This window comes from Macaca thibetana, chromosome 12 (assembly GCF_024542745.1).
Source record: "Macaca thibetana thibetana isolate TM-01 chromosome 12, ASM2454274v1, whole genome shotgun sequence".
Lineage (NCBI taxonomy): Eukaryota > Metazoa > Chordata > Mammalia > Primates > Cercopithecidae > Macaca > Macaca thibetana.
This window is the reverse complement of record NC_065589.1, coordinates 4330398-4350208: the sequence shown is the minus strand read 5'-3', so window position 1 is coordinate 4350208 and position 19811 is coordinate 4330398. Positions and strand designations below refer to the sequence as shown.

Below are 19811 nucleotides of genomic sequence, written 5' to 3'. Positions count from 1 at the left end.
TTGTATTTTTAGTAGAGATGGGGTTTCACCATGCTGGCCAGGATGGTCTCGCTCTCTTGATTTCATGATCTGCCCACCTCGGCCTCCCAAAGTGCTGGGATTATAGGCGTGAGCCACCGTGCCCAGCTGTCTATCTATATATATTAATAGCTCTGAGAGGAAAAGCTTATGGTCAAAGGGAGGAAATCTCAATTACAGGATACTTGATTGTGGGTTATATAGCTGGTTTTATCAATATCCTGAGTCATATAAAACCCAAAATGCCAGTGTCATTCCACTTAAAGTCAGGAACAAAATAAGCAAGTCTATTACTCCTGTCTTTGTTTGTTTACATTTTATGGCAGTTCTAGCAAATTCAATGAAAGATGAATGGTAATATCTTTTGGGAAGAGAGAGACTAAGCACGAAGACTGCCTAGGCCATTCCCACAAAGAGAAACACCAAAGATTTGTGAATTTGTAGAGACAGGCTCAACCTCATTAGCATCAGGAAAATGCAAAGGATGAGGTTATCATGCCCATCAGGTTGCCAAAAATTAACAGGACTGCTCACCCTAGCGTTGGTCAGGTGGAGGAGTGGCTCTTGAGTATGGTGGTATAGTAATAGGGTATTTCTGGAGAAAAATTTGAGTTCACAGCAACGTTTATAATCTGCATACTCTTCCCACCTCCAGGAATCCATTGCAGATAAGTGCTTATTTATGTGCACAGAGATGTGTGAGCATGGAATATAAAAATCTGGAAAGAACCATCAACAAGGAGGCTACGCATCCTGTCCACGATCATCCTGGCCAGGAGCCAGCCTCAAATTCCAAACTGGTCCCGTGCCTCCACCTGGCCCTGCTATGGTCAACACAGCATCTAGAGCGATCCTGGTGAAGGGGCTTAGCTTACACCTGGCCTGTGCTCAGACCCTTGCTCAGAGCACAGCTCTAGTGGGCATGAGGGCCAGAGGCTCTGCAAGTCCAGCTCCTGCAATCTCCTGGGCATGTCCTGTTAACTGCCCACCCCTTGGCCCCAGCCCTGTGTGCTCTGACCACAGGGACTCTGCACTTGCTGCTCCCTCGTGCCCACAGCCCTCTTCCTGTAGATGCCCTGGGCAGCCTGCATGAGCAGCACCGCCTCCCCACCAGCTCCTTCTCTGTGCCCTGCACTCCTGCTCTGTGGGCTTTCCTTGCCAGCACTGAGGGGTGGGTTGTTTACTGCCTGCCTCCCCTCTGGGACCTAAGCTCCATGCGGGTAGGGGTTTGAGTTGGTCACTACTGGATCCCCAGGCCCTGGCACGTACTGTTGAAGACACAAACCTGGGACATCCATGCTCCGAATACTATACACCCACTAAAAGGACGGAGGCCAGAAACACTGATGTGGGGAGAGTCTCAGACATAGATGAACAAGTCCAAGAACAATAAATAACGACAACAATAAATAGGACAGATGGCACTCAGGCAGGGCCCGCCTGATGCCAGCAGTTTCCCACTGACTTGCCCTTACTCACTTAGCACTGAGGCCTGGCACTGGGGCAGACAACAGAGCAGACATCTTTCCTGCCCTCAGGGAGCTTACATTAGGGGGAAACAGACAATAAATAAGAAAGTAGAATATACAGTACAGCAGGCAACTAGCAAGGGGGAATAGAGGGGCTGGGAGTGACATTTCAGTGAGGGTGGCCCCAGGTGTAGGTGGCATTTGGCAAGGACCTTGCACTTGAGCCCTCATGTGTGAACTGACTCAGAGTCCCTGGGCTTCGCTCTCTCAGGCTGGCAGTCACGTGCTCCAGCAGCTCCTTCTGGCTTCACACCTGAGGCTGGGACTGGGTGTCTCTGTCTCTGCCTGGCCTGTGTGAACTCAGACAACGTGCCACTCCACTGTGGGGGTCCTTGCTGCCCCTCACTGTCCCGGCTGCCGCCAAAGGGTCTGATGAGGCAGCTGGACAGGAGGGAGAGCTCACGTGCTGGGCAGGAGGCAAGGTGGCGCTGGCAGAAAATGCCGCCTCCGTCTCTCCCTCAAACGGACCGTTCTGAAGTTGTCTTTCTTTCCTTCTTTCCTTTTTTGGGACAGGCTTTCTGAAGAGGTCCCAACAGGGTGAGCAGCCAGCTGTGTGTGTCTGTAAGGCAGAGCCTCATCTCAGCAGGGTGTCATCTTGTGTGCTTTCCAGACTTTTCTTCCTCACCTCCCTTTTCCTTTTCTACTGCTACCCTGGGACTGCAATTCCCAGTAAAGGGCTCACCTCAGACTCCGTTCTCAAGAGAGCCTGAAGGCAGAGCTGGAGAGCGTGGAGAGTGGGCTACCAGAGGAAGAACAAGGAAGAACATTCTAGGCAGGGGGACAGCACACACAAAGGCCCTCCAGCAGGCGAGTACCTGACCTGTCTGAGGATGGTGCACGAGGCTGGAGCAGAGCGGGCAGGGGCAGGAGGGCGGCAGCAAGGCCAGATCACGGAGTGCCTTGCGGGGGCAGATAGTCAGAACTCCGATAGGAAACCATGGAGAGTTCTGTGCAACAAGATGTGACTTACACTTTAATGGAGTTGCAGGGTTGAGGCAAGGGGGAAACAAGGAGACCTCTCAGGGCGCTCTTGCCATGGTTCAGTGGAGCTGCCAAGAGGCTGTCCAGGGTACCAAGGGCATTCTGTCATTCCTGACCCCCCCCAACATCCTGGACACCACCCATCTCATCCCCATAGCCCTCCCCCAGACAAGCAGCTGGTCCTTTATGCTCTGAGTGAGTCATTAAGGTGATCAGAGGTAGCAGCAGAGTGGCTAAGGGGACAGGTCCTGGATGGCCTGGGTTTCAGCTGGGTTTCACCACTTCCTAAGTGTGTGATCTTGGACAAGTTCCTTAACCTCTCTGTGCCTTGTGTCCTCATTCGTGAGATGGGAACAACAGTAGTTTCTGCCTCCTACTGGTTGTTAGAAGGGTTAAATGACACAATCCATGCAAGGTATCTGGACTGTAATATTAGCTTGTATTATCACTGCTAATCACTACAGAAAAACAGACAGGGGGCTGGGCGCGGTGGCTCACGCCTGTAATCGCAGCACTTTGGGAGGCTGAGGCAGTGGATTACCTGAGGTAAGGAGTTTATGACCAGCCAGACCAAAATGGTGAAACCCCGTCTCTACTAAAAATACAAAAATTAGCCGGGCGTCATGGTGTGTGCCTGTAGTCCCAGCTACTCGGGAGGCTGAGACAGGAGAACTGCTTGAACCTGGGAGATGGAGGCTGCAGTAAGCCAAGATTGCACCACTGCACTCCAGCCTGGACGACACAGCAAGACTCCATCTCAAAAAAAAAAAAAAAGAAAAAAGAAAGAAAAGAAAAGAAAAACAGAAGGGTAACAAAAGTAATTTTAAAAGACAGAGAGTGAATTGTCACAGTAGCTGTCTCTGGCTTGTATTCTTGTATTTAAAGGACTAAGAACTCAGTGCCACCCCCAGCCCAGGCAGTCCTTGGAGGAGCATCAGGTATCTGAAGCCACCGTGCTGTCTGGGCCCTGGGCACTTTGCACGTAGCTCTCCTGGTTTTCACTATTTTGCACTTAGCTCCTGGTTTTCACCCAAGTCCAGCCCCTGTGAGCCTGTCTGAATACGACCCACTAGTGCCCCGACATTACCTTAAGTGGAAAATAAGTATTTTTGCAAAGAGGACAGAGTAAGCTTGGTAGAAATGTGAAAGCCAAATCATCAGAAACTTCGTCATTCCAGAAAATGCGTCTCTCAGCCCTGGCGGCTCTAATAGACCAGCCTCATTTTGAGAAGGTGGCAAAACCAACACCCCTGTCAAAGTGGACTTTGCCTCCTGCCTTCCACAGATGTGTACCCAGAACTGGCTGGACCAGCTGTCCCTGGTGAGCTCCTAGGAAACCTGTTTCTACCTTGTGGCAGGTAGGGGGAGGAAGGGCGGGCAAGCACTTATTTGCTCTGGGTGCCAAAGCCCAGGACGGAAAATGACAGCCTGGTGGAAAAGGGGCTGCCAGAAGCCAACATGAGCCTCTGGGCGTGAACCTGCCCTTGAGGCCCCCTTCACGTGTCTGCGCACTGGCTCTGCCCACAAGAACAGTCAGACTCAAGGAAACAGGTTAAGCTCGGACCCCTGACCAGGTCACTTGGCCATATTTGTGGTAGCTGGGTTGCCTCAACCTGACAGAGCACCATTCAGAAAGTACAGTCCACAACAAGAATGGAGAGCCTGGGATCAGGAAGAAAAGCAGCCGGTGGGGGTGGGGAAGGAGAGGGGCCAGGAGCAGAAACTACTGGCTGGTGGGGTCACAGGGGTTCGTTACCCTATTCTCCCTACTTTCATAGATATTCATACTTTCCATAATAGTGTTTAAAAATTAGGAATGAAAGCACAGCCTGGGACCCAGTTCCAGTTTCCACTGCCACTGCCAGGACTGGTGAAGTCTTACTGTACTCCATACCCTCACACCCTAAGGCGGAAAGGCATTTTTTTGTGGAAATCAGAAATCAGTGTTCAGTTACCAGAGGAGTCCCACCTCATGAGGTCACAGCTTGATGTATATCCACAAACAACATACCCATGTCACATGTCACCAGACGCAGGACACTGCCAGCCCCCCAGAGGCTCCTTGTGGCCCTCCCAGCCACCGTCTACCCCACGGGGACCCACTAGCTTGGCTTCTCGCAGCCTAGTGAATTCTGCCTGCTTTTGAACTTTACATAATAAGGATCATACAGCATGTACTGTCTCTGCAAGTGCTGCAGGATTTTACAACCCCAAATATTATAACATGTTTTCTACTTCCTGGTAGGAGCCAAATCCCTGAGGCCAGCCTGCTGTAATCCTGAGAAAATGTTTGTCCTGCTAAATAAACAGCCGCGCTCTCCATGGCAACGGTTGGGTAACTGCGGAAAATGTGACCGCAGCCGTCCAAATATGGAGGGAAGGAGGTGCACCAGGGAGGCATTGTCTTGGCCTCACCAGGACACCTTTAATGCTCTCAATTCAGACTTTTAAATCCTTACATTTTTAGAACTACAAGACTTTACAGCAATAAGAAAGGCAAAAGTGTCAGCGGCTGAGCTACTCTGAATTGCGGGAAGCTGAGGCATCTGCTCCTCCTGCACCTGGTTTCTTAAAGAGCAGATTCTGATTCCTCTATGTCACCCCAGGAAGAGCACGAGGAACCCTTCGAGGCCGGTGAGGGATCAGCACAGCAGCCCACTCTGTCTTGGGAACTACCAGCCTCTGAAAACCAAGTGGCCTTGACTCCTGTCACCCGTCACTGCTGTTCATTTACTGCTTCTAATTTGCTCTAGACTTGGAAATATGGTAACAAACTTGTTACAAATGTGTACACGATGAGCATAATGAGTTGAAAGGAGGGCCTGGTCCCTAGGGGAGAGTGCCTGGGCTTGGGGAGGGGCCCATCAGAGGCCCCCTCTAGACTGTCTGATTCTCCCTTGGTTCTGAAGGTTGGTCAGCTTTCCAGAAGTGTGGGGACAGTCTCTGCCAAGCTTATGGAATTGTGTGTTTCTGGCTCACTCTGCCAGAGTAGTTTTCAAAAGGTAAAAGCACACCCAGAGCCTGTCTTTCTTCTGACTAAACGCCAAGTGGCCCTGCCAGCTGTTCAATGACCTGACAGAGCCGTGGTTTGCTGAGTCCTGGTGAAGTTACATCATGGCTTAAAAACAGCAGTGTGACGACCAGTATTTTTGAGAAAGTTCAGTGTGTATGAGAAATAGTGCACAGGAGAGGAATCTTTCCTTGTTCCTTGTAAGCACTGCAGATGTGGCTCACAGGGGAACATTACCTGGCCCAAAGGCAAGAGCATATCAGAAGCCTCTGTCTCCTGCGAGAAACCTGGGAAAAATCAACTGTAGGGTAACAGAAAATCAAAAACCTGGGAATTAAATTAGACCTCTGAGACTGCCCAATCTGAGTCCCTCCGAACAAATGAAACCGAGGCCCAGACTGGGAGCCAAGGCTCCCAGCAGCAGCCAGCTGGCTGACGCAGGGCTCCCCCTTCCCACCTGGCACTCCAGTCTCCACAGAAAGCCAGGGCTGCGTTAGTTCTATACCAATGAATCACACCAAGGCGACAGTGACAGATAACTGCAAACACCCACGGTACCATCCCCGCGCTGGCACACCACACAGCTTCCACTTAAAAAAAACAACGGAGTCCCTTTCTTCATTATAGTCATATAGCACACAAAACTCAATTCACCTTGTATTTTAAAACTCAATTTCCAAATAAAGCCTTCAGGTAGAGTCCTATTTTCTTCTCAGGCACACCCAGTCTGGGACCAGAAGCCCCAGGTCGGGGTAGAAGTTGGCATCTCCCCTTGGAAGCCAAGAAGTCTAGTGATCCTGCTGTGCCATATAAAAGTGAGAGGGGTCCAGGGGGGCTCTGGCCATGGTGTGGGGTTCTTAACACATTTCCCGGACTTAAGGCCCCTCCTCCCAAATTACAGCCCACCCAGGATTCAGCACCCAAGTTGAGGCCTTCACTGAACCTCTGAAGCTCATCCTGCCCCAGGGCGATGGGAAGATCCTGCAGACAGCCTGGGCCTGGGCCTCAGTTTGCTCATCTGTCAGGCTGAGGGGTTACTCTGGGTGATTTCAGGGTGCCTTCTGGCTCTGTTCTGTATGAATCAGCTTTCCAAACGGGTTCCTTCTGTGTAGGTTACAGAAACCCTGGCAACCAACTCGTCATCCCTTACCCTGGCCTTCCTGAAGGGGGAAGCAGGCCACCTCCCACCTCCTGGTCTATGTCTGGGACTTGGCAGCCAAAGTACATCCCAGAAGGTAGGTGCGACTGCTGCACCAAAGAGTGGACACCCCCATTCCTTTCTATCCAGTCCGAGGAGAGGGAATTAATACAGGGTGGTCCAGGGGAGGCAAAGGGGCGAACATCAGGCGGTCTCCCTGCCCTCAGGTTCCCAGGCCTGGCTTGGCACAGGGACTTCCTTGTCCCTCTGATCACCCATTCCAGGAGACCCGTGGGTGTCCAGGAAAAGCTCCTAGATCAGCGCCCTTCCACAGCCCTTCCCCAGCCCAGGACTTGGCCCTGTGGCCTCAGAGGAGGCAGTCAGCTCCCCGAGGGACCTCCAGATCCCAGGGCCGGCTGCGCTGACCCCTGATTTCCTTGGCCTTCCCCACGGGAGGGGAGGGAGGGTTCCCAAAAGAGAATCGCCCACGGAACCGCAGCCCACGCGCAGTCACTCAGCAACTCGGTGCCCTACACACGCTGCCGCCTCACCTTTCGGACCTCAGGCTCCTGAGCTGCGAAACGGGGGTTCGAGTCCCCAACCCGCGGTGTCAGCGCAATTCAAACGAGCGCACCCTGCGCGCAGCTCGGCCGCCCTCCACCTGAGACAGGGCCAACGGCACACGCCCCCACGCCGGCGCCGTTTCAAGCAGAGGAGTCCAGCGGCCCAGGGAACTCCCGGCGGCGCCGGGACCCCGACCTGTCCGAGGCCAACGCGCGGGCGGCGGTTACGTAAGCCGCAGCGGGGCCGCGCCGCGCCACTTACCGCCCGGCCGCGTTCGCGTCGGCCCGTCCGCCGGTCCCTCCGCCGACTCGTGGCTCTGTCCGCCCGGACCCGCGCCCGCTGCCGCCGCCGCCACCACCGCCCACAGCTGCACGTAGCCCCTCAGCGCCGCCGCCTCCGCCGCGGCCGAGTCGCCGCTGTCACATAGTGGAAAACGTGACGGCGCGCGCCGCGCCCGCCCCCGGCGTCCGCCATTGGCCGCGACACCGTCTCATCTGCATACACGTGGGGCGGGGCCCACTAGCGCCGCGCGCCCATTGGTAGCGGTGCCCGTCGCTCTTTTTACATAAGACGCACATGGAACTCCATGTTCACCTCGTCGGTTCTTCAATGGAGATGCGGCGCGTTCTTGCCCCCCGTCGTCCTCCCTAGTGGTCTCATCCACTTCCGGCGTCGGCGCCTTCCATTCACGACGCCCTCGAGTCCGCCAGCTCCGGGAGCGCGGAGTGGCGCGTACCATTGCGGGCGGGGGAGCTGGGCGTGGGGCTCCTGTGCACCTCCGGCCGGCCTGGCCGACCTGGCGCCCCGAAGCCCGACCAGGGAAACCTCCACCTCCGGCCACCGGCCAGAGGCGCGCCCCCAGCGGCCAGGGCCGCGGGAAAGTCTGCGCAGCATGCTTCATTCACACATTCATTCATTTACTCATTCACTCATTCATCGCCGGGCCCCAGAGCAGCCTAGGAGAAGGTGGCTGCACCGGCCTGCAGCAGCTGCTGGGGCACGCCCACCCGGGCCTCAGAGGTGCCTGTGGTCCACACTTGTCCCGGCAGTTACCACGTGTTACAATTTTTGGTTCAGGAAATAGAGTCACTGTTACTCTGGGGAGGTACAAAAGAAAGAAATGATGTTGTCTCTGCCCCCAAGCGCATCACTAGGGAGAAAGGACTGTCTCATAAAAAGGAAACTTAATCAAATGCTAAATTGGGCGATGTGGGCTGTAAATTAACCAGAGCTATCCCCACAGGCTCCGTGAGAAAGGCAGCACTTCCAGGGCGGGTAGGATGGGCCCTGAGAAAGGGACACCTTAGGAAGGTGCAAGCGGTAGAGACGGAGAAGCCCGTGGTGGGAGGTTGTCCTGGGAGCCAGTGCGGCAGCGTGCATCACCTTGTCTGAGGGTTTGCTGTTTCAGTAAGCATTGTTTGGGGCATGATGAGCCTCTAAACTTCCATTTAAAGTGTCAGGAGAGAGAGTACAATTTCCCCTGGTCTGGGTAGAAGCCTGAGACTTACAGGACAGGCAGGAGCTTGCAGGCTCCCATGCAGCAGACTCTGAAAGTGCAGGCTCTCATGGGGAAGGCGAGATTGTCCAGGAAGCTGGAACCCGCAGCATCTCTCTTTACTCTTCTTGTTCTTCTTTACCTGGACTCGCCTGGGGACCAGGGATGGGACAGAAGGAAAAGTTATTAACCCACATCAGGAATTCCTGAGTGTGCTAACTCTTTCCCTTCTACTTGACAAGGTGTGTGTGCAACTTCTCAGATGCAAACCAGGGCAAATACCAAGTTCATCAGGGCAGCCCTTCCCGCAGAAGCCCAGGGAGGCCTGCAGGCTGTTCACACACTGTCAGGTGGCCCCTCCTCCTGTTCCTCTGACATTGACATCTCAACACACTCCCCGCCCCCTCCCCCTAACACAGACACACAGAAATGCCAAGCAAATCCAGGCCCGGTTGCGCCCTGCACACACCCAAAGGCTCTTTTGTTTCTTCCCTCCCATTGACGTCAATGGGGAGCTCCATTGTTCTGGAAACAAGAGTAAACAGCTCATCCACACCTTACTGAGATTCTTCTTCAGGCTTTTGCTGGGTCTTGCTCCATATTCAGCCTGCTACCTGATGTTACATTTCCTCCCTAAATGTAGCCTTTTTCTATTTCCACGAATAAATCTGGTAGAAAGACACCGAAATCTATTCTTTTAGAAATTATCAAGTGCTTTGGGCTCTAGGACTCTTCAGAATCTCATCTATTTTCAGTTATTCACAGCCAGTTTCTTCTTTCCTATTATTGGAAATTTTTGTACACTCCACAAATACTCGTTGACACCTGAGAATTGAGGGGTATGCAAAAATACGTGTCACTGTATCCCTGCTTGTAAGGAGTTTGTGATGCAGAAGGGGGGAGGAGGCAGATTCAGAGGCAATTTTGTCTAAGATGTGGTGTAGGTCCTGAGGGAATAGGACAGCGATGGACAGATGCCTCCATCCCAGCTCCAACAGAGGATAGCGCTCAGGGGATGAGCTCCTACAATCAGGCCAAGTGCATGGATACCATTCTTGCTGAACCAAGATGGTGACAGAGAGGGGGAGAGAGAGAGAGAGAGAGCGAGTGCAAATTTGGGCAGTCAGATTGGAGAAGGAAGGGGGATGAACCCTTTCCTAGCCAGCCCACACTGGCCAGCTATCACCTCCAGCACAGAGCTCAGAACTCTTGTGTAGGAGAATTGCTGTTGGCACTGTGGGAGGCAGGCTGGCTAGGAGAAAACTAGTCCTTTATTTGGGGGTGGAGGTGAGGTGGTATGCCAGGGTCCCCAGCTACCTTGGGAATGCTACCAGTGGGAGGAGCTGGCCTCCCAGCTAAAGGCTGCTTGGCCCCTGCCCCACCCACTCCCACCAGCCTGTTTCCACCAGTAAGCCTGGCCCAAGTTGGCCCTGCCCATCTATGTCTGGGCCTGCCTGTAGGGCTTCTCTGCACCCAGTCCTCCATGCCCTTGCCAGTCCACTCACTGGCCCTCTCATTCGCTCAAGCACCCAGCCAATTGTTTACTGAGCAACTACTGTGTACCAGGCACTGTGCTGGTCACTGCTTCCTCTCACTGTGGGTGGCATGGTTTGTGGGTTGGCTAGCTGGAGGGGCAAAGAACAGGCGGCTAGGAAGAGAATTCCCTCTGTAAATGGAGGAGGTGGTGGCCCCCAAAGTCCTCTCTAAAGAGATGGAGGGGACACTGTCAAGCTTTCTGGCCCTCTAGTGCTGGATCCCCTTTCTTGGGTTTAGGGACATTGGAGATGGTAATGCCCAACCCTTACTCTCCAGCCTCCCTTGAACCCAGCGCTGACCTACAGCTGACCCCAGCTTAGCAAGGTGGCAGCTCCTGGCAGGGAGACCCGGCTCACAGAGGTGACCTCAAGGGCGTGGGCACCTGTGTCTAGGGTCTCAGGGTGAGACAAGGACTACTTGCCTCTGGTGACCTGAGAGCAGGTGCCTGTCCCTGGACATGAGGTGGTTTGTGGACCAATATAAAGAAGTATCTTCCAGCTCTTTGGGAGGCCGAGGTAGGAGGATTTCTTGAACCCAGGAGTTTGAGAACAGCCTGGGCAACATAGTGAGACCCTGTCTCTACAAAAAATAAGAAAGCCAGGCATGATGGCATGCTCCTGTGGTCCCAGCCACTTGGGAGGCTGAGGCAGGAGGATCCCTTGAGCCCAGGAGTTTGAGGTTGCAGTGAACTGTGATTGCGTTACTGCACTCCAGCCTGGGCAACAGAGCAAGAGTGAGACCCTGTCTTTTAAAAAAAGAAGAAGGCATCTTTATTATGCTAGCTACCTACTGAGAAGGCTTTTTGATTTTTAAACTAAATATAGATCCAGGGAGGCTGTTCTTTGTTTGGTGGAGACATGTGGGTGTGGTGTGCTCATATGTCTTCCCCAAGGAAGTCACAAGATTGAGCCATCCACGATGGATGTGCAGTCCCCATCTTTCTTCACCTTGCCCTGGAGAAGAGCCTGGGGAAAGGAGCTTGCTTGGAGCCTGGAACGTTAGCATCCTTGTCCCAATGACTCCTTTGCAAAGGATGCCCTAGAGATCACAGGGCTGGTGGCACAAGCTAAGACCTGCATTTGATGTGGGATAGAATGGTGAGAGTGGGCATCCTTGCCCCGTTCCACCCTGGGGGAGGAAGTGTTCAGTATTTCACCACCAGGTATGATGAGCCTTAGATGTTTGTTTTTTTATGGATGTCCATTGCCATATGTTCTAATTTGCTAAGACTTTTATTTGTTTTTCTTTCTTTTTCTTTTTTATAGATGTCCCTTGCCATATATTCTAATTTGCTAAGATTTTTATTTGTTTTTCTTTTTCCTTTTTTTTTTTTTTTCCTTTTTTAAGATGGAGTCTCACTCTTTCACCCAGACTGGAGTGCAGTGGCATGATCTCAGCTCACTGCAACCTCTGCTTCCCGGGTTCAAGCTATTCTCCTGCCTCAGCCTCCTGAGTAGCTTGGATTACAGGCGCGCATCACCACGCCCAGCTTTTTTGTGTGTGTTTTTAGCAGAGACAGGGTTTCACCATGTTGGTCAGGCTGGTCTCAAACTCCTGACCTCATGATCCACCCGCCTCAGCCTCCCAAAGTGCTGGGATTACAGGCATGAGACACCACTCCCAGCCTTGTTTTGCTTTTTTTTTTTTTTTTCCCCAATCATACATAGGTGCAGTGGGCTTTTAATCCATGACAATAGTTATTACTTCAAAAATACCTCTCCCAAATACATCTAATCTCTTTTTTTTTTTTGCAGATCTGCAAATAATTTAAATTGCCATAGCTTTGTCTCTGCTATACAATACTCTGTATAGATGTGTTTACTTTATTATTGTATCCTAAGACAAAAAATATAAATGAATAAAATCATTTGTACCTGAAGATTCTGTCTTTTTAATGCTATACATGCCCTCTTTATTGCTACAGAATTCAGTGATTAAATTGTACCCAACTGACTTCTCTTATTATCAGTTTTGCAAATAAAAGGCATGCTTTTAACCAAAGCCAAGAAACAATTTGCTATCATGTCACTTGAAAAACGATTAAAACTTCAAACTTTCTGGTCATTAAGGCCATTAAGAAAAACCAAGGATTTGGGAGGCTGAGGCAGGCAGATCACCTGAGGTCAGGAGTTCGAGACCAGTCTGGCCAACATGGTGAAACTCCATCTCTACTAAAAATACAAAAATTAGCCGGGTGTGGTGGCGCACATCTGTAATCCCAGCTACTCGGGAGGCTGAGGCAGGAGAATTGCTGGAACCCAGGAGGCAGAGGCTGCATGAGCCGAGATCATGCCACTGCACTTCTGCCTGGGTGACACGGCAAGACTCTGTCTCAAAAAAAAAAAAAAAAAGAAAGAAAAAAAAAAAAAGAAAAAGAAAAGGAAAAAAGAAAAGACAAAGAAAAAATAAAAAGTGAAACCAAGGATTTAACTGAGACGAAAGCTGTGCCCTTTGGTGGGGAGAGGGTAGCAGTGGGTAGGTGATGCTGTATGGCACTCCTGGTTTGAGTTGCAGGTCAAGTCTCTGCCTCAGGAACTTGTGGACTAATTTGTGGATCAGGTTTTCTGGTCTCAGGCAGCTTGAGTTTCTTTCCAGGGCTTCAGGGCAGCCAATACCCCTCACTGTCCTGAAGGAGCCCAAGGAGAGGCAACTTGCCAAAACGCCTGCCCTGTCTGAGCTGATCCCCCACACCCAAGGCGATGCCCCCTGTCTGAGGCGATACCCGTGTTCAAGGTGATCCCTCACGTCCGAGGCGCCTCTTCCTTCCCAGGTGGAGGGTCTCTTATCGGTCAGGGTGTCATCCTGCTGACCTTCTGGGCCATGGACCTTGCCCAGGCAGGCCCCCGCATCAGGCTCCCTGGCTCTCTCCCTCTCTGTCTAGTGTGTGTCCTGCAGGGCTGTTGCCTCAGTGTGGTTCTGCCAGCATTCCTGGGGTGTCACTGAGGGGTAGCCCAGTTGGCGCCTCCAACCATGGACATCTTGGAGTCAGGAATGGGGGCCTTGCATGCTCAGGGGACCAACAAGGCCCGGTGTCATTAGGGCTCCTGATCCTGGGTGACACGAAGAAGAATGCAGAAGCCTGAGTTTGGGGCTTTGCATTCATACATGAGTATGGCCCTTGGGCCCCCCCGTGGCCTGTGAACAAGCTGTGAGGGAGCACGTGCTTGCTGTGTTGAGGCATCACGCTTGGCACTTGGCACACATTCTCTTCTTTAATCCTCACCACTCTATAGGACATGCGCCTGCGTTCCATTGATCCTTTGCAAAAGACATTCTCGACACCACGACACCAAAGGAATCCTGTGCGTCTGTGTTTTATGTCATCAAGGAGAAACTACCTTTGTCTGCAGAAAGATCTCATGGCCACCCTCACCACCCTGTCCTTATGGAGCCTGAGAACCAGCTGACTCAGCAGGGAAGGCCACAAAGTCAGGAGCGACCAAAGTCCAAGCTCCAACGTGCCTCCCATTCTCCAAATATCAAACATTCTCCCCACTCAAAAGCTCCTCTGTGACTTGGCGAATGCAGGTGCTCCCTGCATTCTATTAATGTAATTCCCCTCAGTCCATAAGGGCTCATAGGTGGGGATGGCTGGGGTGCAGGTCCGTCTTGGGGATCACCAGCCCACCAGTGATGCCAGTTCACAGTGCCCTCCTTGGGAGAGTGAAGGCTCAGGCCTGTGCACCTGCCTCACCCTCTGCCTGCTTCTGTGGCTCACAGAGTGTTTCCTTTGGTGTCTGGGTGTTTGTTCTCTCCTGCTGTCTTCTCCCTGGTGCCCAACATGGAAAAAACATCTCTTGTCCCTAAACCGAATCTTGTTGGTAGGAAGCAACAAAGTTGTTGTTGCTGTTGTTGTTGTTGTTTCTCTCTTCTTCTCCTTCTTCCTTTTCTTCTTCTTCTTTCTTCTCCTCTTTTTCCTTCTTTCTTCTCTCCTCCTCCTCCTTTCTTTCCTTCTCCTTCTTCTCCTTCTCCTCCTCTTTCTTTTTCTTTTAGAGATAAGGTCTTGCTGGAGTGCATTGGTGTGATCATGGCTCAGTGAAGCCTCAAATCCCTGGCCTCAAATGGTCCCCCTGCCTCAGTCTCCCAAAGCCCTGGGATTACAGGCATGAGGCAGGCAAAGGGGTCTGACTGGGTTACCCTGAGGGTGGAGGCATCCTCTCGAGAGCTGGGTGATGGATTTCCTGGCTGAGGGCAGAGGCAGGAGCCCAGGTGACTTAGAGCTGTGACGGCAGTGATCGTGAGGCCTGACCTGTGATGGTTCCATTGTGAAGAGCAGCTGGGAGCGAAGGTTGCCCGTGTACCCATCTTCTCAATCCTCCTCAACAGATGGAGTCCTGCGAGGAGGAGGAAGGGAAATTGGGAGACACCCTACCCACTGCCCAGGCCACCACTGAAGCTGGGGAGCTTTGTTACAGGGAGGAAGCCATGTGTAGGTGGACTGTTGGGATGCACAAAGGAAAACTGGGCTCCTTCTGGCCCTGCTGCCACCCACACCCGGGGAACTCTTTGAAAGCGCGGATGGTTGATTTGCACGATGAGGGGTGACATGTGCTGCTGAATGAAGCAAATGATGAGTCGGGGGATCCACACAGCACCCCTGCTTCAGAGTCAGTCGTGTGCCCTCCTGCTTCAGAGTCAGTCGTGTGCCCTCCTGCTGCAGAGTCAGTCGTGTGCCCTGTGACCATGGCCATGGGCAGACATTCCCGGGCACTTCTCGCAGTGGGTGCTTGATGACCACGGTGTGGCGGCCCCAGGGAGCGTTCCCTGAGACCTTGAGCATAAACCCAGGCATCCCCACCGAGGCTGCAGCCACTCTGGAAGAGCTTTCTGGGCTCATGTGGTTGATGAGAATGCAGAGAATCCCTGCCACACTCTGGACTCAGAAAGTGCTGAACGGTTCATGGCAGGCAGGGCCCTCCTCATGGGCAGCATCTGCAGCTTGGTTCCTCCAGGCACTGCCGGGCTGCAGCAGTTTTTCCAGGCTGGTGCGTGCCTGGTCCCTAAGGAAGAGTCAGAAATAAAGAACTCCCAAAAGTGGTTCAGATCTCTACTTGAGACAGGAACGAGGAGCAAAGAACAGGGAGGACCTGAGGCTGCATGGCCCATGCAGACCTCCCAGCACATCCACCCTGCACATCCACCCCACTCGCTCTGAAGCTGGCCAAACCCTAAACCAAGGAAGGCGAGAGGACCAGGAGAAATGACAAAGGAAAGGGGCTCTCGGGAGAAAAGGCATTGCGTGGAGAAGGTGCTAGAAGAATAGTGTGAAAACTGGAGAAGCTATCAAGAGGAGGAGCACAGGCAGGAGCACAGAGCCAGGAGTCCCCCAGGCAGGGAGCTTTGAGACCACAGCCTTGCATTGTCACCTCCTGGTCCACCTTGCAGGGCCTCTGAATCCTCTGAGAAGGGACTCGGGGGGTGAGATGAAGACACGATTCAAATGGGATTCCTTTTTTTTTTTTTTTTTTTTTTTTTGAGACGGAGTCTCGCTCTGTCGCCCAGGCTGGAGTGCAGTGGCGCGATCTCGGCTCACTGCAAGCTCCGCCTCCCGGGTTCACGCCATTCTCCTGCCTCAGCCTCCCGAGTAGCTGGGACTACAGGCGCCCACAACCGCGCCCGGCTAATTTTTTTTTGTATTTTTAGTAGAGACGGGGTTTCACCGTGGTCTCGATCTCCTGACCTTGTGATCCGCCCGCCTCGGCCTCCCAAAGTGCTGGGATTACAGGCGTGAGACACCGCGCCCGGCCTCAAATGGGATTCCTAAAGAGCACTCTTGTAACGCTAGGTTCGCCTTGATCTGGGCTTCCCTACACACTGTTTGAGTCTTTCAAACCACAGGAAGATGAGGAATGGGACCCTGTTCCCCGAGTTCCCCGCAAGGCGGTGGCTCTGGACCACACATGCTGGAAACAGAAGGGGGCCCAGATAGTCTCGGGCTTGCTAGACAGGGTAGCCTAGGTGACTGTCACTGCTGGCCGAAGAAAGGCCACTGCTATAGGTGCTGCCAGGGTTCTTCCCAAAATTTTTCAGTGGTAGACAGGAGAGAGCCAGTGGATAATACCCTTACCCTTTGCTGTCTGTTGGGCCAAAATCCAAGGCATGATTTTCCACTGGGCCAGGGCATTGGCATTCATAAGCAGCATGTGGACATGCTGAGTGTCTGGCTTGCCTCGTGCGGCTCATCAGGAAGCAGTGGCCAGCATGGGGATGCCTCACCTTGCCTTTTCTTCCTTTTTTCTCTACTCTCCCTGTCCTGTCCTGGGATCACACCTCCCGATAAAGCTTTCTTTCTTTTTTTTTTTTTCTTTTGATACAGTGTCTCCTCACCCTGTCGCCCAGGCTCTGGAGTGCAGTGGCACAATCTCAGCTCACTGTAAGCTCTGCCTCCTGGGTTCACGCCATTCTCCTGCCTCAGCCTCCTGAGTAGCTGGGACTACAGGCACCTGCCACCACGTCCAGCTAATTTTTTGTATTTTTAGTAGAGACGGGGTTTCACCATGTTAGCCAGGATGGCCTTGATCTCCTGACCTCGTGATCCGCCTGTCTTGTCCTCCCAAAGTGCTAGGATTACAGGCATGAGCCACCGTGCCCAGCCAAAGCTTTTGTTCTTAAGCCTGTTCCCTGGCTCTGTTTTCTAGGGAACCTAAACTAAGACACTGGATACTGAAAATGGTTTGACAAAGCAGACCCTCACTCAAGGCTTCATGTTGGAATCGATCTTCCCACCTGTCTCAGAGTCACAGGGTCTCCATACCTCTGGTAAGTGGGATTGTAATGACCAGGGGTCAGCAAACTATGGCCTGTTCTTCCATGGCTTGTAGACTAAAGGGAAAGGGAGGCAGAAAAGTCAGAGAATATGCTGCAGGTATCACACAAGGCCCACAAAGCCTGTATTACTTACTATCTGTCCTTTTACAGAAAAAGTTTGCTGACCGCCGGTGACCGCTCATCACACAGTGGCATTATGATTACTGGAGTTTTCACCTGTGGTCAGTTATGATGGGAGCAGCCAGAGAGCAAGGCACTGGGTGGTGCTTCCTGAGTGGGAGACAATGACAATGATAATAATTATGCAGAAGGGTGGTACCTTCTTATGTTGGAGCTGAACACCCGGAAGAAAGGAAACGGTGGGCTTGGGAGAGTTCATTGCCAATCTAAGACAAATTTTGAAAGCCCAAGGGCCTCACTGGCAGCTCAGGAGATTTACATCTCCTACAGCCACTGGGTAGGAGAAATCACTGTTGAAAATCGGCCAGGCACATGACTCACGCCTGTAATCCCAGCACTGTGGGAGGCCATGGCAGGGGGATTACCTAAGATCAGAAGTTCGAGACCAGCCTGGCCAACATAGTGAAAAATAAAAATTAACCATCTCTACTAAAAATACAAAAATTAGCAGGCATGGTGGCATGCGTCTGTAATCCCACCTACTCAGGAGGCTGAGGCAGGAGAATTGCTTGAACGTGGGAGGCAGAGTTTGCAGTGAGCCAAAAAGAAAAACGAAAATCAGATCTTGAGGCTGGGTGCAGTGGCTCATATCTGTAATCCCAGCACTTTGGGAGGCCGATGGGGGCAGACCACTTGAGGTCAGGAGTTCGAGACCAGCCTGGCCAACGTGGCAAAATCCCCATCTCTACCAAAAATACAAAAGCGAGCCAGGCATGGCGGTGCGTGCTTGTAATCCCAGCTACTCGGGACGCTGAGGCAGGAGAACTACTTGAATCCAGGAGGCGGAGGTTGCAGTGAGTCAAGATCACGCCACTGCACTCCAGCCTGGGCAACAAAGCAAGACTCTGTCTCAAAAAAAAAAAAAAAAAAAGAAAGAAAGGTCTCAAATTTGATAAGGATTGAAAGCTACAAAGGAGACTAAAGTCATAGCCTTGACAGGCCTGCTACATCAGTCAGGAGCCAGATAGCGAATGGTCCTGAGACCATGGCTATGGACAATTGAGTAGATAAGCTGAGAATCTCAAACCCCCAAATTCTCAGAAGCCTTCAAGCCAACAGAAGCAATTACTTCCTCCTTGCCAGAGAACAGGTTTTTTTTTTTTTTTTTTTTTTTTGAGACAGAGTCTCGCTCTGTTGCCCAGGCTGGAGTGCAGTGGCACAATCTTGGCTCACTGCAAGGTCCACCTCCCGGGTTCATGCCATTCTCCTGCCTCAGCCTCCCGAGTAGCTGGGACTACAGGCGCCCGCCACCACGCCAGGCTAATTTTTTGTATTTTTAGTAGAGATGGGGTTTCACCTTGTTAGCTAGGATGGTCTCGATCTCCTGACCTCGTGATCCGCCCACCTCAGCCTCCCAAAGTGCTGGGATTACAGGCGTGAGCCACTGCGCCCGGCCGAGAACAGGTTGTTCTTACGGAATATCTTACCTGTGGCAGGGGTCCTGCAAGGTGTTTGTTCTCAAGACCTGCCCTCACCACTGCTCCTTGATGCCAGGCCGACATCCAGGGTCAGTCTTCACCATAGCTAGAGCAGAGAGGCATATGCTCAGCTTTGGTCAGAACTGTCCTATTCTCCAAAGGAATTGCAGAGCTAACGTGTGCCAGCAGGATCTTAAGGAACACAGGTGACGCTGGTTCTTCCCAGTGTGGTGGGGGTGGAGCATAACACTAGATCAGTGGCTGGAGAATAATTTGTTGGCACAGGGGCAGTCATCTGTGATTTGGAACTCGATGCTTTGGCAAGGACACCAGGAACTGATTCCAATCATTTGTTGGGCTGACTCCAGTGGTGTGCTAGTTAATGTTTAACAATTGGCTCTCTGGAAAAATAAAAAAATAAAAAAAAGAAAGAGGAAATATGTAGCATTTATCCATTTCTGTAATGCAGATACTCCTGCATGACCCATTTCAAGCTACCACCGTGACCTCCTGTGAAAGTGGTGATGCCATCTAAGGCCACATGCATGGAGAGAAGCCCACCCTGCTTGCCCTGGGTTCAGGCCAACATGGCCAACCTAAGCAATTCCTTAGAAAACAGAGTTTGGATCTGCCCAGTTACAAGGAGAAATGGACCTCCCAACGTTCAACATCTAGAAGACTATTTTTCTAAACTCTTTGTTAAAAGATTTTAAAAGGGGCTGTTCTTACCAAATCTCAATAAAATGTCCATTGTAAGATATTTCTCAGGGTTATTAAGACCTATGGCTTCTTATAAACTCCTTTTGCTCTAAGGCAGTTCATGTTGGAAACCAGCCACAAAAATGATAATTTTGGATTTGTAATCATTGCTATCAAGACATTGTGTGTGGTAGCGACCGGCCTTTCTGTGTTAAGCCACTCCTCCTCTTTGTGGCCTTAAAATCTACCATCAATACAAAGGAGGCAGTTGTCTGCTGAGTGAGGGCCTGGCTAGGCCAGCGTAGCTCTCCCACATATTGATGTAAATCATTAGGGTTCCAGTGAAAGATGCAGGTTCTGTCTGAGTGAAGAGAGCCAGAAGTCCAGGCTGACCTCAGCATTTCAGTCCCCAACTTATTCCAACTCTTGGGGTCAAAGGCCAAGAGGAGGTCCCACGAAATCTGGGAAGGGTTTG

General features: G+C 52.0%; 1 protein-coding gene and 1 long non-coding RNA gene across 3 annotated transcripts in view; one reads left to right on the top strand and one right to left on the bottom strand.

The window, feature by feature from the left end:
- Positions 1–7690, bottom strand: part of PER2 (period circadian regulator 2) — a 46011-nt gene extending 38321 nt beyond the window's left edge. The window contains exon 1 of one of the 2 annotated variants that reach the window (XM_050752511.1): positions 7502–7690. The gene's annotated coding sequence lies outside the window, so the exon portion shown is untranslated. Of the gene's footprint in view, positions 1–7227; positions 7469–7501 lie in introns of those variants that run through there. The other variant, XM_050752512.1, reaches the window with a different exon arrangement.
- On the top strand, positions 6700–19507 carry LOC126933056 (uncharacterized). The gene is made up of 4 exons (XR_007718408.1): positions 6700–6773; positions 16910–17030; positions 18656–18843; positions 19107–19507. It is a non-coding gene; the product is annotated as an uncharacterized LOC126933056 (long non-coding RNA).
- Positions 19508–19811: the final 304 nt, after the last annotated feature.